The sequence below is a fragment of the Oreochromis aureus genome, linkage group 1, assembly GCF_013358895.1.
Source record: "Oreochromis aureus strain Israel breed Guangdong linkage group 1, ZZ_aureus, whole genome shotgun sequence".
In the NCBI taxonomy this organism is placed as follows: domain Eukaryota; kingdom Metazoa; phylum Chordata; class Actinopteri; order Cichliformes; family Cichlidae; genus Oreochromis; species Oreochromis aureus.
In genome coordinates this window covers 35,198,087-35,218,986 of record NC_052942.1, presented here as the reverse complement: position 1 = coordinate 35,218,986, position 20,900 = coordinate 35,198,087, and the positions used below count along the sequence as shown (strand labels likewise).

At 37.4% G+C, this 20,900-nt stretch overlaps 1 protein-coding gene across 4 annotated transcripts in view; it reads left to right on the top strand.

The window, feature by feature from the left end:
* The window catches only part of ntrk3b (neurotrophic tyrosine kinase, receptor, type 3b), a 216,016-nt gene that overhangs the window by 17,804 nt on the left and 177,312 nt on the right, over positions 1-20,900 (top strand). The window lies entirely within an intron of this gene.

Sequence of the window (20,900 nt, the reverse complement as noted above, 5' to 3'; positions counted from 1 at the left end):
TGAGATTTCGTCTTAAAAGGAAGCAGGAAGGAAAATAGCAAACAAATCAAATATTCAACAACCTTGAGCCTCGTCTCCCCTCAGTTCCATCTCTTCTTCTAGAGGTAATTGGCTGACATTGTAGACTTGTGAGAGATTTGTAGTATGTGAGGACTAGATGTTATCAGACTTCACATCTCAGTCAGAAAACAAGAAGACAAATTTGGGAGAAAGTTAACAAGAAACTTCTAAGACTTCCCTTTGTGCTCACATTTCACTAAAGCTGAAAAAGGTGATGTTTATTGATTCACCCAGGGAGTTGGAATTGTATAGGTGTAGCTTTTTTTTATTCATTGTGTATTGGGTGATAATGATGGAATTCTTCAGTCAAACACCAACACTGTCAAGCACATCTATTTTGTAGTTCAGTTTGAGAGGTTACTAAGACGGAGCCTGTATATGTGTCAGCCTTAAAGATAAGAGCTGAGGATTATTGGGGCAGTTCTGAGAGATTTGATATATTATTGTTGAACACCAATAAATATGTTTGAAAGTTCTGATTAAAAAAACAAGCATTTTGGTTTAAATTGAAATGGGGAAAAAAATTAACCATTATTTTTATTTTTACAATTTTTTTTAGAAGCATGATTCGAAGTTCAAAATAGGAATTGAGATTGTGCAGCCTCCCAGTTCTAACACTTAATGAAACAAGACATGAAACTAGCTCCCGTCCTCTTTTCTTTAAGCAAACCTTCTTCTGATTGTCTGCTCCCTTGCAAAGAAAAGATTTAATCTGTGGGAAGGCGGAGCATCTTGAGCTGAGATTAGCCCCCCCAAAAAAAAAACCCCTGAGAATGAAACCAAACACTTTGAACAGTTTGATTCTTTTAGCTCACAAAATACATGTTCATATAGCGATGTCATAATTTGAAACATCAATGTTTAAAATGAATACCCAGCATTGTAGCAATATACATGACATGAATATAAACACAATACCTTCCTGTTGTTGAAGAAATGGATCTTTGCTTTGTGGACTAAAACCACTCTCACACCTGTAATAATGAACAGTTTCTTTTAGATGCACACATTTCCCCTTGATTCCACTCTTTTTTTTTCACTAAGCTAATTAACTCATGGCTTTACTGCCACCAGTCAATTATAGAGTATGAAAATAATTTCAGCATTTTTTTTTTCTTTCTTTCTTTTTTTGCTACAAGCATGCAATTAATTTAAAAGTACATTACTTAATAATTTGTTCCATTGTTGGACTGCCAAACTGCTTCAAAGGCTGGTGGAAATTGTATTGTTGAGCTTTCCGTCTGCTGTGCATGCAACCTTAACTGTTTTTGAAGTGAGATAATCTTTTTGAACATTACCAGAATCAAAATCAATAATAAAAAAAGACACAAATCTGTAATAGAATATGTTCATATTGATGGCAGTTTTATAGTATTAGTGGTCTAAATGAACTTTTATGGTAGTATGGGACCTATTGCAGGAACATTTAGTGATTAAGGAGCAGCTTGTCCATTGTTTAGTGTAAACATATGTTATATGAATTGGCCATACTGAAACAGACTACTTTAGGGAAAAAAAAGATTCAGCCTGGTCTGATCAAATCTGGATGGACCTCTAATCTTGATAATCTCTTTTTAGGGTGAAACTTTAAATAACCCAAACCTTTGAATACAAAAAAATCTTTGATCTTTTCTTTAAGTTTAGGTGATGATTGCACTGTGCTGCCTCTCTTCCTACACTTCCTTGTCCTTTTATTCACTAAAACAGGAGACCTTCCCTCATTCTGGGCCCTGTTAACCAGTTTCTATGTGTAGAAACGGTTGTTATTTTGACACCTGGCTAAATATCACCATAGCTCAGTCTAATTCCAGCTGTGAGCGTCGTTCCTTTACTGCAGGTGTGAAGTCCTCCCATCAGAGTCCTTCGTCAACATGGAAATGCTAATCTATCTGGAGCTCTAATTAGCAGGAGGACTCAGGTGGAGAAGTGTCACACACATGATTCAACTTAACCTTTTGCTTTGATTTCCCTCAGGCTTGATTCCTGGTATTTGCAGGAAACAACTCTGTTTGCCCCTGTGGCTTCTAACACTATGTTATATGGTCTTGTGCCATTTTCAAATTGGTTTCCAATTTTATGCATTTCAGTTGATATACATCCATATACTGTGTTTATACTAAAATCTTTGTTGTATTATTGTAATTATAGTGTGGTCATTTCTCAGAATTATTATGACTTTCATTCCTTGTACTTTGTGCCTAATTCAATATAATGTAATTCTCTAATGTAGTTTTAGACAGCATATTTGTCTCAATATGTCACAATATAGAGTTGTCAAAACTTGAGTTGACTGAAGAGACACCCAGTCACAGTTTGGCTTCTTTTACAATGTGATGTCACCAAAAAGAAGCTACTGGAGTTAAACAATTGGAAACAAAGTATGGCTGTTAACACTCCTTTGGGCAGCATTGTAGATGGGTCCACAGATTTCAACACTTGTCACAGAAAATTGTGGATCCATCCATGGGGCAAACCAGGAGGGAGTCTTTCATTTGACCAGTGCAGGGAAGCACTCTGTCAATCAGACATTGTGTAAGTTGACGTTTAGGACAAGAGAAGTATTTCATCCAAATCTTTTGGATGAAATACTGCAAAAATCAAAACATTTTATAATTATTACTTGTGTGCAGTGTGCTTTGGTGTCTTTTCAGCAAGTTGTGTACATCTCAAATCTTATAACTTGGCATGGGCTGACAGTCAAATATACAAAATAGATGCCCTGACGGCACGAATGTGTGTGCAGCTCCATCTCTACAGGCATCGCTATCATCCAATTTTTATATATGGTAAGAGCTTGTGGGGAGAGATTGCTACAACAACTGGAAAAGATGAAGCTTTCTGTGGATAAATGTGAAAAAACACAATTATTTGTGTTTCAGTGACGTATGTCCTGTGCCATGCTCCTACTTTTTGTACTACAGTCCATTGGTGTTCAGTTTTTGGTTAATTATTTTTTTTTAGCTTTCTGAAAAAACTGAAAAGTGCACAAAATCCTTTGAGTTTGATGTGTTTAAAAAAATCTTCCTGAAGCTCACATGTTGGGTTGATCATGTCACTTCTTAGCAAAAAGGAAAAAGCAAGAGCTGACACCAACATGTTTCACCATGACAACAGTAGTAGAATGGCATAGCAAGTACACTTCTGAAAACTCCGCAAGGACTGACTCTTGACAGCAGTAATGTGAATGCACACATTGAGAGATATGAAGAATTTTTGCTTACAATATAATTAACATAAACACCATGATTATGTTGAAGAAAATTACGTGACTTGCATTGTGTAGGTGGAAAGTGAGAGTTTGCAGAGTTTCCACACTGAAATTTGCATTTAATGCAATGGATCATACAGTTTTGGCAACTTGCAGTTTGTCAGTGTTCATGTTGTGTGTATGCACATCATTCTGCTTAAACAGCTATTACAATACCGTCAGTCTTTCAGTAAGATGTTGTAGTTGTAGAAAATACCACTGCTGTAGTGGTGAAAAGAGACTCATAGACTCATGAGATGTGAAGAAACTCCTTGACACACGTGGGTTGAGCAGACTAGTATCTATAATGCAGAAACATATATTACCTTTATTGTTCACTATTTATGGGCGTAGGGCTCTTTGGGAGATAGACTGCACCTGCAGTGGGTGTAAAATTCCTCTTATAAATATTCATATAAATATATAAATATTCACTTTTCGACAATTCTGGCAAATTCTTGTAGCACATCAGTGCCTTGATCATAAAAGGCATATTCTTTTCTCTTACTAAACATTTGCTGTTTAGTAAGTAAGGGATAAAACGAGCAGAAGTCATTTCTATTGTGTGTTAAACTTCTCGGGAGTCTCAGTCAAAATGCTGAAATTTGCATTTAATGATAGCTTTGAGTTTACTGCTAGATTGTTCCATGTCAGTGCTGTTGCTGGAAGTATGTGGTAATGTTGTCAGACTTACTACTACTACCCATAAGGCATGCAAAAGTTGGTCCAATTATTTATATTTTTTTGTGCTCAAGTTTCCTTCTGGAAAGAATGACATGAATGTGTGTTTGTGTGGTGGTGGTGGTTTGGGGGTGGGGTTGGGGTATGATTTTGCTGGAATGCGTTACCTCAATCTCCTATTTTAACATTAACCCTAGCCACAGTTCTAATTGGCACTTTATGCATATAGCTGCTATTTTATTCTTTATGCACTGAACAATTAAAGAAGGGTTATTTTTCAAATCACAAACAGAACAACATCAGCAATAGGTGGTCACCGTCTAAAGATAAAAGAACTGCAAGATAAAGAAAGGAAAATGAACAAAGAAGTGAAAGGATATTTTTACTGTAAACTATAAACTGGAAGATAGAGAGAGGCTGTGATAGAGTGCAGTGAAGTGTGTCTCAACTCAAATTATAGTTTTTTTCCCCAGCTGATGGGGACTGCCTGGATAATGCAGGTGAGACTCTGTTCATAGCTTTCAAGTCCCTAAATGCCCAGAATTTATCAAAATGGGGCTTTTGCATTTAAGAACTAATGGATAAAGTTGTAGAATGTTGAAGAATACTTTAATTTTAGCTGTGCAGCAAAGCTTTAAGTAACAGATAATGGTAATGGCTTGAATGCATTTGGGAATTTGATTTTCTCTGCAATCCGACTGTGATTTCTTTGTGAACAATGCAAAAAAGTCTGCAAATCTAGGTATTAGATATTGCTTATGAATGACATACTATGCTGTGTACTTTGTGTTGAAGCGAATGGAGGTAAATATCACAAGAGTGAAAGACAGACACATTTAACCCAGTTAATTTCTCTGTTTCATAATTATCATAATGGTCGCACCTTTGTCACGTAATCTCGTTATAGAGATTCTTATCAGATCCTATTTAAGCTAATTATGCCATTTATAACCGCACAATTAGGTACATCCTTGACTCACTTTCACGACTGCAAACTGATCTCAACTTTGGATGGAGAATGTAGACATGAGCAGAATGTATAGATGAAACCAGGATACAGAGAAAAGGGAAAACATTTCAGGGCTGTGACTTAAGGCAGATATTTATTTAGTAGCAGTTAACATGAAATATTCATAGATACATTTTATTTGCATAGACAGGAATCAGAGACAGATCATTCAGGCTACTTTAAACTAGTAATCGTGATGTTAAGTCATTACAGAGCAGGCTCTGTCAAGTCTAGCTCGAATTGGAAAGGATCATAAAGTTCCCTCAAAAGTTATCTCGACATGTTGGCAGGTGTCTGGAGTAAGCAGGGGCTTCAGTCCTCCATCCACAAGCTTTACTCATATTTCAGTCCATTTCTAAATTTCAAACCTCTCCCCTCCACAATGACACCCAGCCTTTTTTCTGAATTGCTTTAAGACGAGGATGAACTCTGAGCTCAGCTAGTCAAATCAATCTAGTCACGGTGGAGAAACGGAGCGGTTCATTACTGGGAGGGCTGAGGAGCTCTCCAATCAGCTCTCTAATATCGCTGTGATCCTCTTCTCTTTTCTTACCTAATTGAATTCTCCAGGAGAGATGCCCCTCAGCTGCAGATTTATCATATCCTGAAATTGGAGGAGTCTAGCTCCATGAAGGACGTGTGCAGAACATTTAATCCACTCCTCATGCTGTAAGCCCAGCACCATCACCAACTCTATGCCAGCACTAAAGTTATCCCACAGTGGACCGATGGCCTTCAGAGAGGTGTCTGTATTCATTCTTGCCTGAGGTGAACAGGAGCAGCGACAGGAGGTGCACACAGCTGATATCAAATATGCTGCCTATCATGTACAGTGTGACCAGCATTCTGAACAGATGGCATCATAATCTATAATCAAAGCCCCTTAAATGCAGCTCAGCACACAATATGTCTGCACTCACTTTCTCTCCACCTCTAAATTTTCCTTCCCTGTAATGTTGCGTCTTTCCTTTGCCTTCCTTTTGCTTTCCTTTGCTTTCGTCTCCATATTGTAGTAATGAATGGGTTTGACATCGAAGATAAGATAACCGGGAGAATTGTTTTTCAAAGCCACTTCATCAGAAAGGTTGTCGAAAGTAGGACAGGGTGTCTTGTTAACATGAAGATGGAGTGCAGATAAGTAGGTGAATTATAAAGAGGAGACAGTTGTAGAGGGCAGAAATCTACAGGGTGGAATTTAAAATGTTTAGCTTTATGTTACAGTGGCAGGATCACATGTCTGTTTATTTTTCTTTATGGCACTGATATCTTGCACTGCCCTGCCTTTTTCGATCCCAGTTCTTACTCCTCTATCTATATCTTTTCCTTCCTTATCCTGTTAAAAGCTTATTAAGTCCTTCATTTTGTACTAACCTGGTATATAGTCTTTAATCTGTTCTATATCCAGTATACTTTCCTATCCCATCTTTGAGTTGGAATCTTACTCTCCCTATTCTTTCCTTTTACTTGAATTTCCAGTTTCTCCAGCTCATTTTACAACAACAAAACAATCGTGTCAAACTCAAGGCACCGGAGCTTTAGCACATGTGAGTCACACCCAAACCTTTTTTCAGGATTGTTTTCAGTGCCAGAGATAATTAAACTTTTTCATCAATGCTAAAAATCTTAGTAGTCTTGCTTTTTCTACAGAAAATTGATCAGGAATCAATAAGGCAATCAATAAAGAAACTGACCTATAAGTAGAATGGATAATTGGTATCACCAGGGTGTTATCAGTATCAGTCCTTAATCATCGGGATTAGATCTCATTATCTTATTCTGTCTTTAAATTCAGTCAGATTTCTTATTTTATATTATTATCTAGCCTGTTCCATGTTTTATCTTAACAATATTATCTACTCCTGTATCAAATCCTATCTTATATTCTTATCTTTTATGGGATCATATAGTTTCTACGACATTCTATTTTCTGTTAAAATACCATGTCGTATCCCACTCCGTATTTTTTTTTTTCCTCCCCTTTCTGTTCCTGTTTCCTATATTATGATCTATATTTTACTTTAACCAGCTTACTGATAATGAATAAAGTATGTTTTTCTTACCTTTTATCTATCCTATTTTGTCTTGTATTCTTACATCTCTCCTATCATCTTATGTCCTACATCTTATCTACATTACTATTCTTTCTTGTCCTATTCTGTGTCCTATCCTACTGTGCTTTTCCATATATCCTAGGTCCTATCTGTTATCATTTTGCATATATTTTGTACTTACCTACCTTTTTTACTACCCGCATTATTTCTCATCATGGCGTAGCTTTTCATATTGTATCTTGTCTTTATAATCCAAACTCTTAAATATGTATGGCCTCTTCTTTCATTTTATCCTGCTAGCCTAGTGTAGCCTAGTCTAGCCTAGCCCTATCTTACCTGCTGTCCTGTCCTTTGTTTTATTCCTATTTGCATGTATTCCATTATCCTATATCCTCTTGTTTTGCATCCTATTCCATTAAATCCTACCCTGCTCTTTTGTATTTTTTCTAAATTATAATCTGTCCTATCTTGATATATTCTGTACTGTATCCTTTATTTCTAATTACATATATTCTGTCCTGTTTTATCCGGCCCTTACCTGCTTTTGCTGTGTGCAGTGATTTCATAGGAATTTATGTATTGTATTATATGTTAGTCTCCCATAGTCAGACTATTTAAGATTTTATCTAATGCCTGCAGATGGCAATTTTAAATAAAACCTAATAAATCTCCTTCCTATAATTATGCCTGTGCATCCAGATGGGATGTTCTTTAAGCAAACTGCATGTCTCTCTGCTAAAGGTCTGCCACATTTGCATGCAGTATGGCTTTCTGGATAAAATCCAGCACTATACAATCACTTATTTGATTAAACATTATCATAATCAGCAGGACAGTAGGGTGCTGAGAAACGCTGAACTATATCTGCTGACAACAGCAAGTCTTATGTATCATGCTAAGGTTGTGCTGTGGTCAGGAACGGAAAGATCTGGCCTCCACAATCTAGTTATATATACACAGCAGGCTTGAACTGTGTAAAACATACCTGTGATTAGAGCCAGTGTGATTGATTTTGTAGGTTTAAAGAGATTTCCTGTCTCTATTTAAATTTTAAATGCTCTCTTCTCTTTTAATGTTTTGTTGATTTATTTATGCGCAGCATTCTTTCAAGCTTCCCTTTCCTGTCTAACACATGCAATCCTTAAAAAGAAAGAAAAAAGTGCTTTGGATTTGTCTCATCTATGATTCTCCTTGTTCACACCGGTAACAGACGGTCTCTGTAATCGATCACATTATTTTATTTTGACTCAAGTGTTTCAGAAACTCTGCTGTGGAATTTCCTCAATCAATTCTGAAATTAGATTTCTACTGAAGGAAAACTGAATAAAATGCATAACAGCAGGAATTATTTTGTATTCTTTTACCTGGAAAAGCTGTTAACTTAAAGATCAATGTTTTTATATTAAGAATGGCTTTTAGAAAATGGGGCTTGATTGTGACGAGCATGAATCAAATTACCATCCAACACTGCAGTTCCCTTCAGGGTTACAGAGCATGATACCAGTTTTTAGCTGATCTTAGTATTTTTGTCTCCATTTACCTTTAATGTTGTGATTCACTGTGACTTTTAGGACCACTGAAATGAAGGCCCAAGCTGAAACATGTTGATATAGCCAAAATGTTGTAGACATTTCCAAGTACCACACGCGCTGCTAGTGTTTTGACCTTTTAAGACTTTTTTCCTCTTCTCCAAGCACCTTAGAGGTAGCGTAAAGTTGTGCCAAAAAACACTCCTTTTCCTTAACAATGTTTTGATTAATTCTCACCATTCTCACCACTTTTATTTTTGAAAATAAAACCTGCAGTGCTGGGTGGCTAAACTGCAAAAAGGCAGAGTTTTACTGAAATCTCACTCATAACAGTTAGAGCTTTTGGAAACACCAAACAGAACTTAATGGGGGGTAAATGGAAAATTTTTTAGCAGGGTGCCTCAAATAAGATACTGCAACATATTTTTTCTGCAGTTTTTGGAATACTTGCTCATGTTGCCGGACAGTAATTTCTCCTTTTTTCATTCAGATGAATATGATTCAGTTTATGCATCAAAAAACTACTTAATTACATTTGAGAAATGAAACTACCCAGTCTGGCAGTAAAATGGCTGAGATACATCTAGATAAAGATCATAGTTTGGCTTAAACGGCTGTCATTTTTTCACATTTTCACGTTTTGATGAATCCCTCTAAGGAGTCTCGTTCTCTCTGCTGACATACATTGGTTTCAAAGATCAAGTCTTTTCTTTGCACTACTTCTAAGCACTTTGCAACTTGTTCTCTAATGTGTGCCTTTTTTATTTTTGTGTATATGCCTCTTGATTGCATATATTTCTCCTGTATGCTATTTATTTATTATTTCCTGCTGTCTAGTATTTATATTTTATTCCGGCACAATTGGTGTGGCACACCCACAATTTTTTTTGTACATGTACAATGAACATAAAGTGCTATTCTATTCTATTCTATTCTATTCTATTTTATTTGTTGTTTCTAAAAGGAACAATTCATGTCTATGAAAATGAAGAAATTAAATTCATTTTCATTTGCCTTGACCGGACTGGACTCCCAGTTTCTACTAATGCTCCTCTCTAAAAAGTGTTAAATTGTCAGTGTTTTGTTTGCACTCTGTTCTGCTGCTTCTAAGTGACCCAAAAGTCTGTGCTTATTGCCATGAAAACAAAGCAGTCTGACTTCTCTAAATGATTTTAGGATTATTTGAATGGTGCACTGAAAGGGCACTGCTGCACTTTGAAAATGGTCTGTGTTTTAGATTGAAGGAATTTAATGGTGCAATAACTGACTTGACAGTGTTAATGTACTCTGCTTATTAACCCGCGCAGATGGAGGTATACAGTGTTGAATGTGACATTCGTTGATGTGCAGATCCATTGCCTTCTGAGCTACTGCTGAGTAACTCCAGTATGGAGCTGAATCCGGAGAGGATCATAGCCTGATGACACTTGGCAAAATGGCATGCTAATTATAGTCATTTTCATTTTGGGCAGAAATGCTTGAGCTTAGTCATGTGCGAAGCGTTGATACCTCTCAGAGCACGGACCAATGCTCCCACGACGTTTAGCCCTGCCAAATCTCTGCTGCAGATTGGCTGAGCCTGTAGCGAGCAGTGACACTCAGAGGCTTAGGTAGCTTCCACCCAGGGCCGGATGGGCAAACTGGTGACACGGAACAGTCTGGGGGCAGCCTTGGGACAGCATCCTGGCTGGGAATATTAGCAATGTTAAAATACTCCGAGCTGATGGCCCTGGCATGGCATCAGAACAGCACAGCCCTCACCCAGGGAAAAAGCAACAGAATGGTAAACAGTTATTTTCACTCAACATAGAGGTGTACGTTTAGAAACTAAGTGGAAATAATTCAGTCTCCAGAGCAAATTACTAATGACCATGGTTTCACACATCATTGTTTTTACATAAGAGTCAAGGTACTATACTTTGGATGAATGAATCTCTCAATAAGTTCCTAATGTATAATAGGCTGCCACAAAAGCCCAAGGCTGGAGTGGTACTTATAATATTCAAAAACCCTTAAACAAATAGAACAGTCAAACATTGTAACTGCGATTTGGGGTGTATCCATATGGCTTAGCATATTGAATTAACGATCAGAAAGATTAATAGTCTAAAAATATTACTTGTTTAATTTTCTGTCTGATTCAAGAAATATTTATTTGTGTAGCACTTTGCACAGTCAGTGGTTACAAAGGGCCTTACAAAAATGAGTAGCAGACAAAACTAGATTAAGAGTAAGAGAGAACATATGTCTTAGGACTTATATGGTGATCCCAAGACTGCAAAACGATTAACCTTAAATGATAGAAGTTTAATTTGAAGACTGTGTGCATATACATAGATGCATGCACACAAACTCAAATACACACACAGTATGCAGTAGTAGAGGTAAAGGAGACTGTCTAGGCCTGATTACTATGATCAATATGCAGCATCAAACCATTGTTATTGTCCTTTTTAAAAAGCACTGAAGTTTTGTAGCTTAAATAATCGGCAGGTCCGTGGAGACGAGCAGTTAGTAGAGGCAACGGTTTGGCTGATCGGACCATAGTTCAGGCTGATCCTTCCCCTGAGGAGCACTCCCCGGGAAACCACTGATAACAATCAATGGAAATTTCATCCTTGTGTTTTTTTTTTTTTTTTTTTCTTTCAGTGTGTTTCGTTTGCTTTTTATTGAACCAAAGTCCCTTTGTGAGACCCCTCTCAATCGCTCTCTCCCTCCAGTTGTCTTGTCCAATGGATTTTCAGATGCAGTTTCTGGGAAAATTGGGCTTTATCTTTAGTGCTGAATCCATCGTTTCTATGCAGGGGGAATCATTTTTAATATAACTGTAATTTGGTCAATTTTGCCTGTCACTTTTATATCGGTATCATATTCTCGAGCTCACACTCTCTGCAGTTAATGTAATTGAGACAAATTGTCACAATTTGCGAGGGTTTTTATATTTTTCCAGTAAAAAGTGTGGTGGGGAAAAGTACCAGAGCCCTTGTTTTTATGACGTTTCAGTCTGTCATATGCACACTGAATCATTTTTGTTTCAATTTTAACATTTATTTTACAAATATTTTAACATTAACAATTAATATGATGGTTTAGTGGATAACAGTGTTGCTTCACAACAAGAATGTCTTGGGTTTGAGTCCACTGGGGTCTTTTTATAGTTTCCCCATGCATCTCTGGGTTTCCCCCCACAGTCCAAAGACATAGATAGGGTTAGTTTAAGTGGCAATTCTAAATTAACCATAGGTGTGAATGCAAGCATGACTAGTCGTCTGTCTCTCTGTGTTAGCCTTGTGATAGATTGGTGACCTGTCCAGTGCGTACCCCGCCTCTCATTCTATGACAGCTGGGATAAGCTCTAGAACCCCCCACAACCCTCACTTGGATGAGCAGAAGAAAATGATGAATGGAATAACATTTATTAATGGAAGGCTCCCTGTGCATGAATGCTCATTTCATTTCGTATGACTACCACAGAGATGAAATGAGTGGGGGAGCATCAGGTTGTGCATTTCAAACCAATCTGTAATTATATCCCTAGCACTAACCACCTAGCGTTTTTTATTTAACAGGTAGATTGGTGCACATACCAAACTCAGCAACATGCAAAAGTCACACTCAACATGAATGTTCAGTTTACAAGAACGGTGTCACGGTTAAAAGCTCAATAAATAACACCTTTGAGATCCTCCCTGCCTTATTATGCAGACATTTGTTGCTGCTCTTCGCTCATGTATCACAAGGCTCTGGTAACAACTGATTTTGGTTACTCACAAGTGTCAGTATAAAAGTCTGACTGTGCGTTTCAGGTGGAATGATTGATGGGTATGTCAAAGATAACGGCTGCATATGTTGAGTACTCGGGTGTTACAAAACTTCCAAGGGTTTAAAAAACATTTTCTACTGAAAGTTTTCATCAATTTAATCTTTGCTCTTATAAAATTCCCATAGATTTTCAATTCAAGAACTGTACATTCACTAAACTTTTATATTATTTGTTCTCATAATAAAAGGACAGAATTCCTTTTACTGAACTGGTAACGACCTCGATTTTCCGTCCTGCCTGTCGGGGTGTTAAAAATGAGAATGTAATCATGGTTTAAAGTAGCCAAGTTTATTTAAAGCTTGTGAAGCTGTGAAATCCTCAAGTATTTACTCCATTTTTCATTTCACCATAGTATCACAGGTGACTGAAAGTTTTGTGTGCTTTTATTCTATGTAGACTATGTAGACTTGGTGGCTAGTTTTTCATTCACTGTAAACTGACAACAAACATTATTTATGTGCTTTTAATTCTGACTAAAGATAACAATGTCCACATTAGATCGTCAGTAAGAAATTTTTATTAAATATTAATGTTTTGGGCCATTTTATAATCAATCAAGCTTTTAATTTAGAACCCCAGCTTCCCTATTTACATCCAAATATGTTCACTCTGGCGCCAGAAAACCACGTGGCTACAACCCCAAAACCAGACCCGAGCCTTCAAAACCTATAGGTGACATCATTTAGGTGGAAAGTTTTGGGTCAGTCTGGAGTGTAATAAATTGTATTGGCATAAAATGCACGGTGAAAGTGTTTTGATAATTAAATTTCTTTAGTTCTTATAAAAATCATCATTTTATAAGAGCACTTTGGTGTATTTTAGTATTTTTCAATCAGCAAACACCCCCAGAGCTTTTTCACTGATCTTCACTGACCCTAGAACTGACTCTGACTGTGTGAACATGAAACAACAATGCTCTCTGGAGAAACAAAGGTGGAAAAAGTACAGGGTATGCTCCAGTTGGCTTTGCAGATTAATATTGTTGTTGGAGGCCATTTTATAATTCAGACTCCGACCAACAGATGGAAGGTGGATGCAATTTCATAGGCTCATACATTAGGAGGGAAGCCGGTGCATCTGTCTGCCTGTGCATGTGATTGCATTTGCATAGAGTTAACAGGTGTGGGTTTGTCTCAGCGAGCGAAACTAGAGAGATTGTAATACTTGATTCCCATTTACAAGCCTTGAATGCCAAATGTCCCTCATGATTGGTTTGGAGAATGACTTGTTCCTAGCGCCCCCCCCCCTCCACTTGCAGTAAATGTTGAGGGAAATAGCTTCTTTCCTCTGTTTTTCATCACCACTACTTCCTCCGCATCCTTTTCATGTGTCTCTTGCCTTTACAATGCAGCAACAGTTATGAGTCAGGCATAAAAATAAATAATAAATAAACATAAACATAAAAAAACAAAAAAAATGTTATCTGATTGATGTTAGGCGAGTGCTTTAATCTAGAGGAGTGCTACTTCACCACTGCATCACCTCGCTGAAGTGTTTGGGCTGTAGAAGAGTGCTTCTTTGCCTCTATGAAAACAGAGGGAGGCTGAATGTAGATCAATACCAGAGGAACACACCAGAGACATTCTATTTTATTAAACGTTTTCCCATTAAGGCTGTGGCGCGAGCATTGTAGATCATCCCGACGAAGTTGTAAATCACAGACAGACAGCAGTATTGGAAACAATAGGCAGAATCAGAGGAGATTACCAAGGAACAGGAGCCATTTGGTGTTTGTGCCACAGGGAACCTCATGCATCTTGTTTTTTCATTACCACACATCTCAGGTGTGCTCGAGTCATAGTGTAGCATCAAAATGATATTGCGTTCAAACACTTCACAACACACATATTCGTGTGACAGGCGTGACATAGCACAGCCCAGGAGCTAATGACCTTTGTCTCATCTTATTGACTCACAAAGACTGACTGACACACAGACGGATGACAAATTAAAGGAAAAATCAACACCGTTCCTTCTGTGTATGCAATCCATGCACTCACCTACTTGTCAAGAATGTAGTGACAGATGACTCATCCGAGTATGACGCATCTCTGTACATCATTACCTGTGGTTTCTTTTGAGGGGTTTTATGGGCTACAACCCTACTAAAATTTCTCTTTTTGCACATCATTGTCTTGCAGTGGAATTCTGAGCCACCTGAGGAATGGTTGCTTCTTTTTTTAACTTTACATGCTGTACTAATGCTTTAGCATTGCCTGCAAATGTGCATTGTGTATTACAAACCATATTTATTGATGTCTTTCCCCTGGATCTGAATGCAAATGTAACTGTAATTCATCTCTGTGATTAAATCTTCTGATATCTGCGAACCAAGAATGGCCCATTTTTGCCCTGTTATTAAACAGTTAGGTAGCCATCGAATCCTTTTCAGTCTACTGTTTTTACTTAAGTTTTTAAATGGAATAATGACCTACTTAGGTCCACTATTTTTTTTGGATTTGATAATGCTTGAGTGAGAGGCTTCTCTTTCCTTGGTGTGTCTTTCTCTCTCTTATCATCCACTGAAACTAAATCTCAATTACTGGGCTTGCTTAACATTATACATACTGCAGACCACGATTAAAACAGCAACATTGCTACCCCCCACTACTAGTCAGAAACAAAATGTGGGTATGAGACAGACTGCCAGATGGTAAGATTGTTTCCATTTCACACTCTCTCACAAACCAGAAACTATTAATCAAAGTATTGCGACGGCAAAAAACAATTTCATTTGTCTTTGTTTTTTAAAATATGTTGAATTTTGATTGAAAACATCTGCCTTTATTTATTTTCTCTGGTTATTTCTTTTAAACTGTCACTTGCTTGTATTTCACATTGCTCCCCAAAAATCTTGTAAATCTGGTAACTCGTGTGTTAGTCAGACAGACATAGTTTGAGGGGACTTTATTAATCGCATTAAAAAGATACATTTGTTCCATGGTAATTTTCCCAGAACATTACTCTACAACAGCGGTTCCCAACCCCCAGGCCACAGACCGGACCCCCGAGAGACGTGGCCCGTGAGTCATTTGGTGCCGGGCTGCAAGAGTTGAGGCTCGGGTGTGAAATTCATGGTTTTCAGGGTTTTTAGCGTCATTTTTTTTAAAAATCATTTTTATCATTAACTCTGTTTCCCTGGGTCTTTTTCCGTGTGTTCTGAATAAATCTTCTTTTTTAGTACTGCTACTGGTTTTATTTTGTTGTATTTATCCACGACACCTCAAAGGCCTTTCTGTGAAAATACTGTCGAACATAAACCGGTCCGTGGCGCAAAAAAGGTTGGGGACCGCTGCTCTACAAGACACCACACCACCAGCTAGTCAGTTTGTAGTCTACAGTCACATTATGTTGCTAATGACCGTCATCAGTTATCATTCATCATTTTTGTGAGGTCTTTGTGCTAGAAGAGAACATAAAAGGAAAGTTTAAACAGACCTCTATCCTCCTCGTGTCACCCTGTGTCATGTCAATTTACAATTTAGTCTGTATGTACAGCGATACGATGTAGTAATATAAAATTTATTTTGTCTTGATCTGGATCAAATATACAAAACTAAAGGTTTGAGAAACTGCTTACAAAGATGAAAACCACAGTTTGGCATTCAGCAGAAGGCAACAATCATTTTCCTCCGATATCAGTTCCAAGAAACTGGAGTTCTGCATGCAGTGGGTGTGCACCTACAAATAGCCAAAACTAGAAATGATGCACATGCTGCTCATTGCTCAAAATTATTCTTCATGGTTATCTTACACAATTTGTTATGCCCTTTAAATAAAAAAAAAAAAAAAAAAAAAATCGGTTCCTTAGAAGTCAAGGTAATTGCAACTCAAATTAGTTCTAAATTGTTTTGTCATTAATAAACTTCCATACATCAGTAGCAGCAGTTAAATAAAAGCAGATGATGTTTAATTATTTCAGTGTTAGCATTGTTTTCTTTCCCTTTCGGTGTAATTTCTTATGTTTAACCTATTAAGAAACATTTTTCTTTATATTTTTTTTCTGGTGCTCATATTCACAGAAGCCCAGGACAAGATAGCAGGTAGGGGTTCAGTGCGCAGCCCAGGGCCACTTCAACACAACAGATGGCTGTTGCTGAGATCGAATCTGTTACTGTTTGGTTCCAGGGTGTTCTCCTCAAGCACCAAACAGCCCTGCCACCCAGTTCAGATTGTACTTTGTTGGAGGCCATTTTCTAAAGCAGATGGAAGGTGGCTGTAATTTTAGAGGCTTGTATGTTAGAGAGCAAGCTGGTAGTGTCTGCCTCTGCTGTTTGTTCTGATAGTATCCAGCTCATTTCCTTTGTACTCAGCAGTTGTTATTCAGGTCATGTCACCTCAAGTTTATATAGAGAGCCTTTTAACAAAACAGGATAAAACATTGTACAGAGAACAAATAATTTAAGGACTGATAAAAAGGGAAGAAACAGAAATAAGAGACAGGCCTTTTGCTCAAATCTCCTTTCTTCTTTATAATATTCATTTTGACAAAGTAGCAATCATTGCACTTTGTGTCATTCTAAGTCAGGATCAGAGAGTCTACTTGAATGTCTGAAATGTAAAACACTAGTATCTCTGTTACTTTTTGAATTTGACCATTTCCTTTGACCATAATCGGAGCATCTGTGAATAACAGAACAGAGATTGTATGCTCCTGTATCGTCATAGCATCTTTGTTATTCATACCATAGTTTAACAGCAGCCTAATCCACATGCATATTCAGCATGGCGTGGACAATCGGGGGTTCTGAGCAGACACTGTGCTCAGGTCCACAGGGAGGTGTTGCCTGTATCCTCTGTGCTGTGTGTCGACAGCCACTTGATGAGAATGTGAATAGTGCAAAATTATATGGGAACCATAGAGCCCAACTAAAAACATTTGATGTTACTTAAATTAGTTTTTTTCCCCATATAGAAAATTACATCAATGCTTTACAATATAATACTGCTGAAATCATGTGTCTGTGATGCAGGCTACTGTGCATTTAATCAATGTAATGCTGAATTCCACAACCAACTTACATACAAATATTCTTTAAGTGCCAAACTTTGTCAAATTAGACTAAACAAATGTGAGTAAAATCAGCTCGTTTATAATTATTCTACACAAAAGTAATCTTAAGCTTTGCTTGAGCATTTTACAATCTTACATTCATCTTTATTAACGCTAATTAACTAATCAGTAAGGTACACAAAAAGCAAGAACAGAGGTTTTCAATAACACAACTGCAGTTGCCAAATGGCTTAATTTATTACAGAAGTTTCTTATATTTTCTTTGTCTTTCTAAAATCAGTGTTTAGTTCAATGAACAGTGAACACTTCACTGAATGTGTCTATCTGTTAATACGAAACATGGCTGCAATAAACTGTTTGTTTGCTGGTTACTTTTATATACGGTTAGATCCTTAACTCACATCATAAATCCAACTAGTTTAATTTTAATCCTGGGAATTATAGAAAAGTTTAATGATGCAGAAATGTTTTAAAAACTACAAAGACTAACACTTGTTCAGCTGATTCTGAGCCACTTTGTGACACTCAACATAATAAGACCTTTGTACGAAAGGTACATTTTTCCACTGAAGCAGCATTCGGATAACATTCAGGTGTATTGGATCATCGGAGGCTTGCTTGTCAATGTAATCCACTTACAGTCATTGTTTTGTTATAAATATGGATGTGCCCAAACGTTTCTGAGACCATTGGGATAGTGAACGTGGCATCGGAGCTAATTGAAAGTTTCAGAAGTTAAGCTTTTGTAAAATTATTCAGATTGATTAATGTCAAATTATTGCTGGCCTGAAGCTTTTCTCTGATAACCTGAATTCATCAGGCTTTGTTCACTGAGGCAAAGAAAAGCAACTTCATCATCACAGACATAACATTTCTTAAGAAAAGAAAAACCTGCCAGACTAATGGGGTGTCAAGGGGAAACAACGGGAAACACTTGGAATGAGATAATACATGCCAGCATTTTACAGTACAAATGGAAAACCACCCTGAAAAATCCATGTTTGACAACTGCATTGAAGTGACTGCACCCTGACCAAGGAGAAGTAGCAATTCAACCAGTGGCAACTAACCTGACCCCAACCTCAATGGACATTTATGCACTGAATATTTTTTGGAAGACCCCAACCAAATATCACATGAGAGCACATTGTTTGTACTTGCCTCCCTCCAAACCTGCTCTCTGTTCCTGTCTCTGGGGTAACACAGCAGTACTGCGACCATGCAAAGCCTCGCGAGGGGAATCCATCTCTACTGCTTGCAGGTCACATTAATGAGTCAGCTCTCTGCCTTTAGAATCAGCTGCCCCCGGTTCAGCGCTAATCTGAACATCAACAGCGTGACTCTGCCGGCGTGAAGCACTTACAGGTGCCACACGTTTTCAGCAGTGCTGTCACATTTACACTCAGTGGTCAGCTTTTAGTGCCTCGACAGTTATATTATGAATGTCTATATGATAGTATCTATGAATAAGTGATGGTGTATAATATCAGTAGGCCTACATAACACATCAATACTGACTGTGTCTGTTAGCACCCTCTACTGCACTCTAATGCTGTCAGACTATTAATATTTTCTCCTTTCTTTATATAGTGCTGTTTGATTTCCTGTTTAAATTGTTTTAAATGTAATGAATTTATGCCAATGAATTTAAGACAGATTGAAAACCAGCTGTAGACACATGTTCTGGCCAGATGCTGGAAAAGAATAATTAATTAGCCTTGCAATTATGTGGATATTAACCATTGTTCTCTTCTTCCTTCAGTAATTCCAGCACATTCACTGAGGAGCTCCAATGACTTTTTAGTATTTATCTGATCAGTATGACATAATTATCTGTGTGGATAAGAGAGGAGAATGAAAGACAGCATTTGATGAGTTTGTAAAAAAATGTGTCCATGCTTGTGTTACTTTACTGATACTAGTTAGCCTACTAGCTATTATTGTACAAGGATATGAAAGAGAAGTGGATAGATTGATCAATGATCACTCCCATTGAGGGATTGGACTATAGAAAATGAATATTAATTCAAATGAATTAAATTATTCCACAGAACCCAGTTGTGTAAGAACAAATTCTGATAACTGAAAACGTTATTAAGCAAGTTTGAGTAAAAATAATTTTTACAATTTTACAGTTCTTCCAGTGATGGATGATTAGCACAGCTGTTTCTCATGATTAATGCCAAACTGCTACAGTTTAGAAGTTATTATTATTTCATTTTATTAGTGGTTATTGGACAATTTAAGTACCATCTTATTATTACCACATTATGGAGTAAATTAGACCTAACCATGTGTCAAGTATATGTATTTTTTTGGCTGTACAATGTGGATCAGAACAGTAGGAACCTAGTGTGACAACATGTAGATATGACAAAGTGAACATATCTATTTAACCAGTTTGCATTAATATCTGAAATCTCCTCTTTGATTTTCCTTGCCTCAGTCTGTATTACCATCAGAATTATACATATTCTGTCTGTAATATAAACGCTCATTTGCTGTAAAAATATCACACAACAGTGTCACTCATGTTCTCATTGCCTACTGCTCCCATCTGGCAGCCTTACAAGCAAAAAAAAAAAAAAAAAAAAAAAAAAAGCTGGAAACCCAGTTAGCCATCAATAAAGTCATGCACAGTAGGGTACCAGCAGTGCTGGTTGCATTTGGCAGATCTGAATCCTCCCCGCCCCAAAAATCAGGTGGTACACCCTGGAGCACAGGGCTCAGATAAACAGAATGTCTTAGATGCTGCTTCATAATTGTACACCAGATGCACAAGACCCACAAGATATACTGAAGCTCAGGTTTTGCCAAAAAACAATTGCAGGAATGTTATTTTCCTGCTGTTGTCATAAAATACAAGCTGCTATGTGATCACACAACTCTTGGGCTTAGGCTGCATGACTGTCTTGTGCTTCAGTGTTAATGGATTTGTGTTTTTTTTTTTTTTTTGTTTTGTTTTTTTTTAACACAACTCCATGAGTCTGAACTGTATATGGACGTAGGTCAAGCCAGTTGTCATATTTTCACCAGTTCTTTAGCTTAAATGTCAAATTTCAAATCTGTGACATTAACCAAGGTTCCCACGAGCTTCCAATCTTATTTTCTTTACTCCAACACAAAGCAATAAAACCTCTGCCATGTCCTCTTCTTCATCTCCTCATTTCCCCCAGCTCAATTGAAACCCTAACAAACAAATCATTTATAAATGCTGTTTTTTTTTTTCCTGAAGCTAATTTAAAGCCACCAGCTTCTCCTTTTATCCCACCACATAGACATCCCCTGGGACTGTGATAGTATTAGCAGAAGTAAAGTCATCTGCTGTGTTTATTTGCTGTGTCCCCCTCACACTTCCCCTCACAGAGATTAAGGTTCAGAAGCTGCCTCCTGGCAATTAAATCTATCAGAGGGCAGCAGAGAGCGCTCTGTCAGAACTGTTCCAATAATTGCAGTTTAAATGAATATGGATTCAGAAAACTTTTG